Here is a 13,705-nt window from a genome sequence, read left to right as displayed (position 1 = left end):
AAAAAAAAAAGGCAGTTCCCGGGAGGATCATGCTGATACAAGGATGGGGAAACCCAAGCATCCTGGGGAAACTAGGGAACGTCCTTTGCTGGAGATCGGTTCAAAGGGGTCACGTGATGCCTCCCCACCCCCACTCCCTTGCACTCCCTTCTCTCGGAGCACACTATCTCCATCAAATGCGATATTAAGTTAGGCTCCATCCAGCCCAAAGGCAGGAGGATGACTAAAATGACCTCTAAAAGTCGCTAAATTTGGAATGAGTCATTGGCTCAGCTGCGGCGAATCACAGACCCCTCTGGAACACATGTGCACACGTACTGCCACCCCCACGGCTGGTCATCGTTGCTCATGATTACTGAATCCCAACTCTGAGCAATTAAACTTTTTCCTCCTCCTTCTAAATAAACGCTGCTTCTCCAGCACACGATTGCTGCTTCCCTCCTACCTTACTCAGAGCCCAGCCCCATTTCAGCAGCATAAAGCCAAAGCGGAGTTGGTGAGCGATTAGGGGGTGGGGCAGAGAACCAAGGGAAAGGGAAAGGTCCTTCTCATTCCGGTAGAAGATAGATAAGGAAGCTGAAAGAGCTGCCTGTATCCCAGGCTCCCTACTCCAGCATCTCTTCATCTCCTCCCTCAATAGAGTTGTATTTACACCAGGAATAAGTGAGTGTCATGGAGACGTCTACAATCATCTCACGCCAGCATTCTGAGGCTGTGGTGAAGATGTTTATTCTTTCAAGGACTGGAAGCAGTGATGAGAGCCACAGCTCCCTAGGAGGGGCTGTTGGCCAGGGAAGGAAATGGAGGGGCAATGAAGGAGAGCTCTCAAAAAGCATAGAGCCCTACTCTAGGACGTGAAGCACCACACAAAACAACAAACGGACTTGTTGCTGCTGGAAAAGCCCACCTGTGCACATGGGCTCGTGTATCTCACATCAAAAGTGGCCTTGAATGGTGGAGGGCCAGCCTTTTCAGAGAAGTCCACTCTCATTGCCATCCAGAAGGTGAAAAGCTGGTGACCCTAAGCAGAGAAGCAAGCACGTTGATAAGCTTCTATTATCTGTATATAATCTGGAGAACCGGACTTCTGAACACCACCAGCTTGCCCCACTCACTCTGTTCCCGCAACACACACTCATGATGTATCACTCTGACCTCCAGCTTGCCCACTCACTCTGTTCCTGCAAACACGCTTATGATATATCACTCTGAGGATGTGGACCTCCGCTTTATGGTCTCTTTCTGGGCCAAGATGCCTTTCCTGGGGCTTTGATGAAAGCTGCAAGCTCTAGACCTCATTGATGCACTAATTCTCGGGCAACATGCCACAGAATAGCAATTCTACCTCCAACACATACATATACATGTGTACCTATAAACATGTTTGCACTCAGCCACATACACCCATACATACTTTCTCTGGATCTTAGATCTATCAAGACTTTCTGGGATCCATTTGCAGAACAGGTGATATGGCTAGGATATGGTTTAATTGTCACTTCACAAAGGTTCGTGTTGGAAACCTGATCTCCAAGGTGCTAGTACTGAGAGAATGGAACCTTTAAGAGGTTGAGTCCTAGGGGCTGCAGAGATGGCTCAGCAGTTAAAAACATCAACTACTCTTGCAGAGGGCTTGAGTTTGGTTCACAGCATCCTTACCAGGTTGCTCACCACTACCTGCAAATCCTGCTCCAGAGGATCTAACACCCTTTCACAGGCAGTGCGCTCCTGTGCACAAACCCACACAGAGACTCACATATGCATACAATTTAAAATAAATAAAGAGGTGAATTCTACTGAGAAGTTCTTAAGTCGCTGGGAAGCAAGCTATTGCAAGGTAATTCTCCTGGGATCCCCTTGGTATTCTCATCAGAAGGTTATCATGAACAGAGATGGATAAGGTGGCTCGAATCAATCCATCCTAGCCTTTGGAAGATCAGGAGTTCAAGATCATCCTCAGCTACACAGGAAATTTAAGGTCACCCTGAGCTACAAGAGACCCTATCTCAAAAAAAGAAAGAGAAAGCCAAAGGAAGAGCTGTTACAAAGGGGGAAAGACTGGCCCCTCCCCCTCTCTACATGCTACCCTGACTTGAAATCCAGCCAGTTGCCAGGACACACTAATGCCTTTGCCATCCCCCATCTATTATCAGATATAAACCTTCATCAGAAATAAACCAATGCAGATACCACACCCATGCACCTACAGAATTGTGTGCTAAGTAAATCTATTTTTCTCCATGGAGTCTACTTCCTTGGATGTTTCATGATGTCAACAAAAATAATGGGTGATACAACTGATGACCACAGGATTCCTCCCCTTCATAAATTCTACACAGCCTTTTGATACCTGTGAAGTGATGTTCTGTGTCTCCTGATGCTGGGGTACAGGCAATGTTGACTCCCTAGGCTATCCCCTGTTCCTTGAATCCTTGAGGTGGACGAGACATACCCGCTTAACATCTATGGAGCATCTACTCTGAGGAACTTTCTTCTAGTGTCCCAAAGCTGAGGAAAAGATGGAGTAACTCCTGCAATCCACCCCCACCATACTTGCTTGGCCACCCAGGTTGTCCTCTGGAAGATGGTGATTTCTGCTAGGAAGTTAAAACTATCTCAAATCAGAAAGGAAAGAAAGAACATTAGAGCTTCAAAGAATAGAGTGGACTGTGGACTGGGGAGATATTCAAAGAAAACTATCTAAAGAGAATAAATTTCATCTAGAGAACTCTACTGGAAATAGAATAGAACACAAGAGTGATGGCAGAGAGGAAAGGGGATAAAATTGATTTGAAAAGGGAAAAATTAGCATTGTGACCATTATCATACAACATATGTCAGTTCATTTCAGATCAGCTCAAGAGAGACACGTTGGAGCAACTGGCAGAGAGGAATGAGGCCAGTCGGATCTTCTCCTCTTGACATATGGCTGAGCATTTGATTCAGGAAGGATGGCAATCCCTCCCTCCCTAGCAGAGACATCAAGCTGAATACTCAGGGGCAGCATGGACCTCAGCTTCCAAGAGGCATATGAAGAAGGAACACAAGCCAAGCCCTATGAATAGGTGTACATGGTTCACTGCCCTGTCCACTGGGTATGAGAATGTCTGTATCCTTCAGCCTCGTGGAAAAGTTCACTTCCAGAAATACATAATTCTCTTCTGATCCATTATTCCAAGGAAAACACACTGGCTACCCCTCTCACATTCCCACAAGCCCTCAGAGAACACATAAAAAGGCAGCCAGTGGAAGCCTAGGTTCCCTCTTTACACCCACTAAGTAATCAAGCTAAAAGCAGCAGCTTGTGCTTACCTTCTTTGGAGTTCTTGGTAGGATCTTGGATAGGACAGTGGTTGAGGCAGCTCCTTAGAAGTAAGAGGAGATGGTATAAACCAAAGGAATTTACCCAAAATAAATAAAAAAAAATGTTTGGTGTTTATACAATTTGAAAATTGTACTAATAGTCTCACCATATAAAAAAACCCATCCCAAAATTATAATGACTTAAATTTATTTGAGCAATGCTTAGTGGGAACACCAAACATTAGCTTCAGTGGAGCATGGGCATTCTACTCTCAAGATGGCCCAAGCACCTGGCTGTTAGCTGGTTGTTAGCCAGGCTTGTTGGTGAAGGTTCAAATCTCATTCTCTCGCCAACTTCTCTATAGGCTACCTGGGCTTCCTCACAGCTTGGTGGCTAGGTTCCAAGAGGAGTGTCCCAACGGAACCAAATAGGAAGAGTCTTTATATTCTCCTATCCTGGATAACACTGCCTCATGCCTATAGGTGTGGACTACCTACCAGGCTAAAAAAGGAAACCACATAGATCTCTGCCTCTCCATGCAATGATGTCTGCGTCACACTCTGAGATGAGCTTGTGGAATGGAGGGAGTGTTGCAGGCATTTTTGGAATGGTACAATTTGCTGTGAAAACAGTCTTCAAAATAAAAGCAAAAAGTGAACTCTAGAAGAAATCTCTGGGAAAAATTATATTATGGAAATTGCCTCATGCAATTATGGAAGCTGAGAAGTCTAACAATATGTTGTCTAAAGGCTAGAGAACCAGAGAGACTGGTAGTGTGATTCAGCATTGAGTGCAAAAGCCTGAAAGCAGGTGTGAGTTATGGAATCTGAAGACCTAACAGCCTAGAATCCCAGTGTCGGAAGGGCAGGAGGTGGGTGTCCAGCTCGAGAAGAACGCAATTCACCCTTTCTCTTCAGTCTCACTCTCAACAGGCTGAATGATGCCCACTCGTGGTAGCAGGTGACACCCACTCAGCCTACTGCTCCAAGGCTGACTTCTTCAGGAAATATCTTCACAGCACACCACAAAGTCATCTTTTGCCCATAAAAGGTAGCATGGGGTACCTTTAGTCCAATAGAGCTGACACCTAAAGTTACCCATCACAAAAGCGTTTGACATATAATATCTGGGTCTAAGATTGTTCTCATGCTAATTCAAGCTGCTGCTATGTTCCGTAGACCCAGGGATGTACCCTTGACACTTTCAAAAGACTAGCCAATTTGAGAAGCCAATTCTACTACCTTGTTTTCTCTAAATACGACATAAAGCTGGTCCGTATGATGTGGAAGAACTTAGTGCCAAGCCTGGTGGAGCATGCCTCTAATTCCAGAATTGGGATTAATTGGGAGCCAGAGACAGGTAGCGTTCTGTCAGTTGGAAGCCAGTCAGGGATGTACAGTGACACTTGTATCAAAAAGAAAGGAAGGGAGGGAGGGAGGAAAGAAGGCAAGGAGGGAGGAAGGGAGGAGGGAGGGAGGGAGAGTTGGGGGAGAGAGGGAAGGAGGGAAGGAGGGAGGGAGGAGAGGAGGGAGGGAGGGAGAGAGGGAAGGAAGGAAAGGGAAGGGTAGGGTTGGGGGAGGGAGGAGGAACTGAACACGAAGAAAATTGGACTTCCAATAGCCAATCTTAAGGTATTTGATGCAGGCCATTGGAGGAGAGTTTTGAAAGCTTCTCAGACTCTCAAGTTATAACCCTTGTTCTTTTGACTGAAGTGCAAACACTGATCTGTCTGCATTGCCCCTTGCTTGGCTTCCCTCTCTCCCATCCCACTTGTCTCTTGGCCTGTGGACTCTTGTTTCTACAGACTCTAGTAGCTCCTAGACCCTACCAGTTCACCTTTGACTTTTCAAAAATAAGTTCCTGACAACTTTTTCCTCTATTAAAATTTGATTATGACTCGAGTTTCTCTGGCTATCCAGAGTTATGCTTCGTAGCTGCAATTACCCCTAAAGGTCATAGCCTAGTTAGGCGGTGCTAACGGATCCAGGTAAAACATGCCTGGACTACTCTGTACTGTGCCATCCAGATGAGCCCAAAGTCCAAGAGGAGGGTCTGCCAGAAGCCCATCCATTTCAGGAGCAGCTTCCCATTGCTTCACTGTTGTTTTGCCATCTTGGACAGATGCGATAAGAGTTGCATGTGCTGAAGATGCAAAGGACACTGTTACCTACCTCACATGTGCACAACAGGTGTGACCAGGTGTATAAAGAATTCTTGTTTGTTGAACCTAAAAGTCACGGTTCTTAAACACGTACTTATATCACTACAATAGAAGCTAATTCCTGGAATTTAGATAAACTATATTCATTTCTTGCCTGGTCAAAAAAAAAAAGGAGCAAGGCATCTATAACTTATGTTTTTCTATTTGAAAACCATGCTCACTCTTCTTTTTTCTCTTGGTGTTACAAGCCAGCTTTGAACACCCTCCAAGAAGACACATGCCATATTTGTATGGCTTCATTCAGGGGCACAAAAGGGAGAGTTGGTGCTCTGCATAATGTTTGTCTCACAGAACTCAGGACCTGAGTAATAGCCTTCTTTGTGGACTGTCCCCCAGCATATGCCACCATCACCCCTCAATAATTTCTCACCTTGCCAAAGGCTGCACTATGGAGAGTGTGGTTCTTGGCTTCCTGGGACAACTCTGGTACGCCTGGGTATACCTGTGCCTGTCCGGGGCTAAAGGATTCAGTGGTAAGGTGCTGGCACAGATAGGTGGAAATGGTCCTTACTTCCACACCCTATCATGTAGAAGTCTAACAGATAGCGAAAAATCTGCTCTCTACTGGATTGCTCAAGCCATGTCCACAACAGATTACAGGTTTGGGTCACTCCCTTTCATTTAAGTTATTATTCTTCCAACTACAGAAGAGACAGTAGAAGCTGGTAGGAACTGAAGTCTGCAGGAGAAGACTTAAGCGTTGTTACAATATAGCTCTTCCATAGGTTCTCCCAATAACCCAATTTCATTCCTCTGTGATACTGTATAGGAGGCAAATGGAATCTGGAATTTCTCCCAAAGCATTGCAGGGCCATGGATTCTAAAATAGCATAGAAGTGTTCCCAGAAGCACATGGGGTCATAGACTCAAGAATCTGGTACCTTGAAACCAACAACAGGTTGTTAGAAGCCAAGGGTCAGAAAGGTATACAAAATTATCAGGTCATGGTTAGTGCCAGCGATAGGGAGATCAAGGACTTGGGCTCAGGAAACATCGGCAGAAATAGCTTCCCATTGGCTAAGTAGACCTTGAACACAAATCTCCAATTGAGGAGACAGCAGAGACAAGGCACTTGGCACCCAGATACACACTTGAGTCTGACCATGTGAACAATTCTTATGCATGTCTGTCAATACTAGACCACAGAAAGATACTGGCCTGGTCCATTTTGGTTACTATGACAGAATATTCAAATACGGGTAACAATTTTGCTTTATATTATTTATTGATGTTTTTGTAGGGGTGCATATGTGTGGTGTATGTGAGTATAAGCACACATGCCACAGCCTTGTGTGGAAGTTAGAGGACAATCTTCAAGAGCCAATTCTCTCCCACCATCATGGAATCTAGATTTTGAACTCAGTTCATCAGCTTGTTGGCAATCACTTTGTACCCACTGCTCAACCTCACCTGTTCTGGTAACTTCCCTGGTAAAAATAAAATAAAAATAAAGAGGTTTGGGAGCTGGAGAGATGGCTCAGTATTTAACAGCACTGATTGCTCTTCTAGAGGACTAAACTCAACTCCCAGCACCCATGTCAGATGATTCACAGGCGGCTGTAACTCCAGTTCTGGGGGAGCTGCCACTCTCCTCCCATCTTCTGGCACAGGCTTGCACGTGACGTATACACACACATACACATAAATAAAAATAAAATTGTTTGAAAACAATGTTTATTTAGCTCCAATTTAGAGATAAAAATCTAAGACTCAGTGGCTTTTTTTTTTTGGTGAAGGTTTGCAGGATCTAATTGTGTCTAGTGTCACTGTAGAGTGAAAGGTCACATGGCAAGACAAGAAGCCAGAGGACAAGTCAAAGCTTGGGCTCACTCTCACAACTCAATATCGTAGAAACCCAGGGTCTTACCTACAAGAACTACCTTTGCCCCTTGCAGGGTCAGCCCACTCAATGATCTGGCTCCTCTCACTGTGTGTTACCTTAAAATCCCACCACCTCTCTGCCCAGTAGTGGCCAAGTTTCAACACGTGACCCTTTCAAGGACAAAGCCACATCCACACTACAGTGCCCAAGCTCGCACAGCCATAGGCCTGCGAGAAGGCGGCGGTATGGGTAGGTAAGGTCTGAGCTCAGTCTTCAGTAAAGAGTGAAAGAGAACAAAGAGACTGCTGGGGAGTAAGTTGTGGGTCTGCGGCCTGTTGAGGGCAAGAGCAAGCCCGTATGGTGAGCATCCCTCCTGTCCATCTCGGAGTGGACATTCAGCAAGTGATCATGGCAAGCAAATATGCAGAGGTGATGATAAATTTATCTGTCTAGCCGGTGTGTACCACAAAGATGCTTCCATGTTAGGAAAATAGAGATCAAGCGTGGTGGTGCATGCCTTTTATCCCAGCACTCAGGAGGCAGAGGCAGGCAGATCTCAGTGAGTTCGAGGCCAACCTGGTCTACAAAGTGAGTTCCAGGGCAGCCAGGGTTACGCAGAGAAACCCTGTCTCCGGGGAGAGAGAGAGAGAGAGAGAGAGAGAGAGAGAGAGAGAGAGAGAGAGAGAGAGAGAGAGAGAGAGAGAGTAGTGTGTTAAGAAAATGAGGAAGAGGAAACTGGCCAACTGGTGAAGCTAAGACCAAGGAGTAGGCAAACCAGAGTAACACGAATAAGTACTAAGTACTTAGTACTTAGTACAGTGTTAATAGAGAGATGACAAGCAAGGTCTGGTCCTATGGACGAGCAGAGAAGAAAGCATCACTTTTGGTTCCAATGAAACCAAAGGCACTGAAGCTGGGAGTCAAAGAAGCCCCTACAATGATGTAAGGAGGAGGCTGTGATTCTGCTGTGGACCCACAGATGGTCGGGCTGGGGATGGGGGAGGAGAGCAGGCCCTGAAGCCACAGCTGGAGAGTCTGCAGGGGTCTATTTTTGGCACCCATTCGACCCCAGACCTCTCATTCCCGGACCCCTCCACGCTTAGCTCTCAACTCTGCACAAAAAGGGCCTTGTGTGGGAGTGCCAGGAGATGCAATGCATCTTTATATCATTGCCTCCCCTCCCCAGAGCCTTGGCATGAACAGCACTCCACCAGGTGCGGGAGGCAGGAAGGGAGGGGCTGGGCACCAGACAGGAGCCAGAGGGCAGAGGGAAGCACCAGCCTGTCCCCACTGCTACCTTCTCACCAGCCCACCCCTCAGCACCCTCCTGCTGGCTCCTTCCCCTGCACCCCTGTTCCACTCCCATGGCCCTTCTACCACAAGCCCCTCTTCTCAGTTTCTTCCTTCTCTCCCTCTCTGTCCTCCTCTTGCTGGGCTGCAGAGTCAGGGGAACCTAGAGACAGAGCCCGATTTACTCTTGGCAAACATCCAGGACAAAACATACCACAGCAACAAGTTTCCATGGTGCTTGGACACGGGCAAATGAGGTCCAGGGAGAGATTTCTGGCCACAGAGTTTTCAGCCCTGAGTCCCATCCGCACCTCACTCCATCAGTGATGCATCCTTAAATAAGACATTTAGCCTCCCAAAGCCATGCTGGGGATCCTGCCAATGATCAATCACTCAGTCACCACCATCAGGATTTTGTAATGCCCGCTCAGCAGCTTGCACACCAAGAGTACACAGAGTACCTGTGGTGTACTGCCCCTCCACATGTGGTGTACTACCCGTCTACATGTAGTGTACTGCCAGTTCACGTGTGGTGTACTGCCCCTCCACATGTGGTGTACTACCCCTCCACATGGTCCCTGCATCCACACAACTGGCAGTTAATAGCAATAGGGTTGCATGGAAGAACGGTGCAAACAGAAGGCCAGTCCAACGTCAGGGTTCAAGGACCGGCATGCCCACAAGGTATACCAGATCCTGAGACCTCCGGTCGGCTCCATGGAATGTAAGTGTTGTGACTCCAGGTGGAAGTATGAGTTAGTGCTGAATCCCAAGGCTTGCCTACAGCCAATGTCTACTCTAGGTAATTAGAAACAACAGACAAAAGGAGAGTGAAAACTCATCCACATAGCAAACAGTTTGCTGGACCCAAGAAAGCCTAGCTATAGAGACATTTGTGTGTATGAGGTGTGTTCCTGGGGGTGCGATGAAGTGAAAGATAAATTGTGGTACAATATGTTTGGAAAAGGGAAAAGAATTTTATCCAGAGCCCCAATTCCTGAGAGATCAGAAGGTAGGTGCCTGTGTATAGAGGGAGAGACAGAAAGACAAAGACAGAGAGACAGAGATAGAAAGGCACAGAGACAGGGAGAGACAGAGATAGAGAGAAAGACACAACGAGAGATAGGCAGAGAGAGACTCAGTCCCTTTCTAGGAAACCAAGTTAGAGAAGGAAAAGCCTGTGGACCTGGGGGCAGGCGCAGCTGCCCGTAGGAGGTTCGGGGAGGCCGTTGGAGTCTCTCAAAAGAGAGTTTCATGGGAAACCAGCACAATGAGCCGATAGAAGGAGGAATGCGGAGAGAAAAGGACAGAGGGGCAGGCTGCCACGAGCGCTGCTTGCCTGGCAACGTCCCAAGGTTAATCGAGGGGCACCAAGCAGACTCTGCAACATTCCAACACTAGGGAGGCGGGTTGAGCCGTTACCGTGGGGAGAAGGGGCCCTTCTCTGCCCTCCGCTGATGTTCCTTCTGGAACATGAGTCCTACAAAACTCATGGTGGGTTTCAGAGTGGGGTGTCCATTCATCCTCCAAGCAGACAGTCCTTTGCTGGCAGACAGGAAGGACATCAGGACCTAGTTCAACCGTCCTTGAACCCTGAAATGACAGCAGTTGGGAAACTCTGCACACAGAACTCCACAAAGTCAATCTCCACCACAGAAGTGATGGACATTTTTTAAAGTGCGTGAAGCGAACAGGAAGAGAAGAGGAAGCAAGTGTCAGAGGCATGGAAATGGGGTGTCTACACTGTAGGAGAAAATGGAGACACTCTCAGGGCTCGTTTTCTAGGATGAGAGGGTTGGCATGAACAGAAATACCAGGATCTTTTTATATGGTGTTACTACAACCCAAACCCACATCTCCAAGTGAACACACAAAGCAATGAACTGCACAAACACTAGTTCAGAAGACATACATGTGTGTGCCAGAGTACATGTATGGAAACCCTCACATCAAAGCAGGACACTCTGCATGTAGATTGGTACCCAAAATCCCATTAGATCATCGCATATGCATAACCTACAAAGCTCACTCACTCTACAGCCACTCTGTGGGCAGGTGTGGCACTCCCCCGGGTATTGTCGGGCTCATAGACACTGAGCCACAGTTCAGGTGCACTTGGGTTGTCTGTGGTCTGCCACAACAGAACTCTCAGCATGGGTGTCCCTAGAACACGCTTCCTTTCTTGTCTGTCTGAATCCCGTCCCAAGAGCATTTGTCCCCACAAAATAAACCTTTTTCATTCTCGCACAGTACCCAACATCTAGGTTGACATGTACAAACTCATCTTCATCCTGGTTTGTAGGGTACCCAGCTCCCCCAGCTACAAATGCTAAGGAATAGCCACCAGCAGGTGGCACCATCAGGAGCCTCTTGGAACCGGGAGTGGGATTAATGAGGACAAATTACATTTCTAGAAGGAAACCTGGTCATGCCAGTGGGTGAAAAAACCCTCTTTGCTGTGCCAGAGCCAAGCCTGGAAATGAATTTGTCAGGCATTCAAGCTAACGATGACCACTCCCAGGAGGAAAAGAGAGAGCACGAATAACAGCACAGAGGGAGGGATCAGAAGAGCCATTTCTGTGTGAGCCGTTGGGATTGGACACGTGCACACATGGGTTAGGTCTCCACCAACACATGAGTGCTGCACTATGATGTTAGGCAGTTATCTGTGTGTCAGTGGATGTGGGTAAAATAGGTGCAAATAAGCTTGAGAATGGAGGGAGAGCGTGTATACAGTTCTGCAGGTGCTGCTACATAAGATGAAACCAAGCAAGCTAGAACTCTCCCAGCCACACCAACAGCACTGTGCAGACCACAGTTGTTAGCCTCCTCCCACATATACCCCACCTCACACACTGGAGTCACACACACACACACACACACACACACACACACACACACACACACACACACAATCATAACACCCACACAGACAGGTGCTATGCTGCCACATACAGACCTGCTCGCCCACACACTTTCACACATATATACAGGCCCAGAGAGAACCTTAGGAATACATATAATTGCCACAAAGACACACACTGCTCTGCATGAGCAAGCACAGGTGTGTACTCTCACACATTTGGTGCTGGATCTGTGAATTCCCATGACCTCACACTCGGGGAAATTGAAAAATAAGAGGCTCTCCTATTTTGCACAGCATCCTAATTTCTGAGCCTCTGGGGACATGAGATATATGTACAGACAATGAGCCTCCTGATCTCAGGAAAGGGGGAAGGGGGGACAGAAAGGGGCAGTCTGTATGTACCTGGCCTCCGAGTCCTGCCAGCTTCCTCAGCGTGGTAGCCAGACCTCTACATCAGCAGGAAATCCCCTAGCACGTCTTCAGAAGTGAAGTCTGGAACCCTTACTGCATCCAGAAGGGGATGTGCAGTCAGGACTGATCCAACCTCTGTGGTTAGGGAGGCTTACACACGAGTCAAAAAAGTGTATACCTTCCACAGCTGTTGTGAGCCACAGGGCACCCAGACTAATGCCTGGCACATGATGGGGAGGTGCCAGAGGTGGTAACACCTCATATTCCTGTCACCGTTAGCTCCTAGACCAGGAGGGGAGCAGTCTGTACAAAGCATACTAAATAATTTGGTGACACAGCATATTATGTTTCAGGGCTGTAAGCCAGGAGACTTGGCTTGCCAACCCCTGTGATCCAGAAAAAACACCTTCCCCATCTGAGTCTCAGTTTCCCCTTTAAGGACCCAGATGGTCACAATAACAGCACTTACTCAAATGGAGCTTTCCACATGCCAGGCCATGTCATAAATACCTCACACAAAATTAGTCTCTGAATTCTCATGACATTCAGTGGAATGGCCTGTTATTCTCTCCACTTTACACAAGAAGAAATGAAAGCCCCTGTCCATGACCAGGTACATGGTTGGAGATGAACCCACACATCCATCAACAAAATCCATGTTCTTAATTACGACACTGCACTACCTCCTTGGTGGCATGCCCTGTGCGTCAAATGACATCATGGATATAGAAGTTCTTTGAAGACTGCAAAGCATTATACAAATGTGAAGATAATATTGTTATGCATCTCAGCCGAGCTCATGGATGAGTAACCGCATAAAGAGTGAGAACCACACAGAATACAGGAAGCAGGATGGAGATGAGTACCATCTGTGACTGGCACACCATACAGAGAAGAGAGAAATAGGTAAAGAATGGGCCAAAGGGGGCCCATGAAGCCTTGTGTGGCTTCTGCCTCTTTAGTCAACCTATCTCTGCAAGGAGGTCAAACTATTTTTCTATTAAAAAGAAAACTTTCAAGTCACCCTAAAATCCTCCTCTTCATTATAACCATTTCCTCAGCAGTCTCTTTTCCCTTCTGCATTTCCTGCCACCACTTTTCAACCAAATTACCTAGAACTCAATAGTCCCAGGACAGCTCTCAGAAGTACGGTCAAGAGGCTTCGAAGAGCTGGAAACGGTGTCTCTGATGCTCCAAAGACCAGGGCAAGGAGCCCAGGAAGGTTGTTGTTAATTTCATGAGAGAAATGAAAGCCTTGGCTTCCGTTCTTGGTTCTCAAGCTGATTCATTCCAGTATGACCTACAGGTTCTAAGAAGAGACTCACTTGCTGGACACAAGGGCAGACTCCATCTCTTTAGAGACACATTTCCCATGCTACAGTGGCTTACCCTCAGGACAGAAAGGCCATGACAGGAAGGGGAGATGAAACACTGCCCCCACTTCCTGTGTTCCCCACCCCCCTTTACGGCCCAGAATCCCTGGCAACCTTCCCGTGGGTGCTGCCCCTCTTCCCTCCCCTCCTTGCTGATGAATGCATTAGCACAGAGTCCTCTGCTTGTGATCCTCGAGCTGGCAAAGCTATCTCAGGCATTTAGTGGCAATGGCTGTGAATCTGTCACCATTAGCAGAGCAGTGAAGGCACCAACCATACAACGTGGCTCTTGCTCCTCTTCCAGCTCCTCTCACACTACTCTCCAATATAGTGTAGGGGGTTGGGGAGTCCCGACTGTACTGGAGAGGAGTGTGTGTGTCAGAAGATCCTGTTAGCACACTGGAGTGATGCAATGATA

At 47.2% G+C, this 13,705-nt stretch overlaps 1 long non-coding RNA gene across 2 annotated transcripts; it reads right to left on the bottom strand.

Annotated features, from left to right (window-relative positions):
* Positions 1-713: 713 nt before the first annotated feature.
* On the bottom strand, positions 714-1,487 carry LOC143274210 (uncharacterized). 2 transcript variants are annotated; one of them, XR_013052659.1, is made up of 2 exons: positions 1,415-1,487; positions 714-1,021 (listed from the first exon to the last, which is right to left on the bottom strand). It is a non-coding gene; the product is annotated as an uncharacterized LOC143274210 (long non-coding RNA). The 2 variants fall into 2 exon arrangements; XR_013052660.1 differs by having other exon boundaries at positions 1,223-1,459.
* Between the last annotated feature and the right edge of the window lie 12,218 nt (positions 1,488-13,705).

Source organism: Peromyscus maniculatus, chromosome 7, assembly GCF_049852395.1.
Source record: "Peromyscus maniculatus bairdii isolate BWxNUB_F1_BW_parent chromosome 7, HU_Pman_BW_mat_3.1, whole genome shotgun sequence".
Lineage (NCBI taxonomy): Eukaryota > Metazoa > Chordata > Mammalia > Rodentia > Cricetidae > Peromyscus > Peromyscus maniculatus.
Note: the sequence above shows the minus strand (reverse complement) of the source record. Positions and strands in the feature narration are given on the sequence as shown.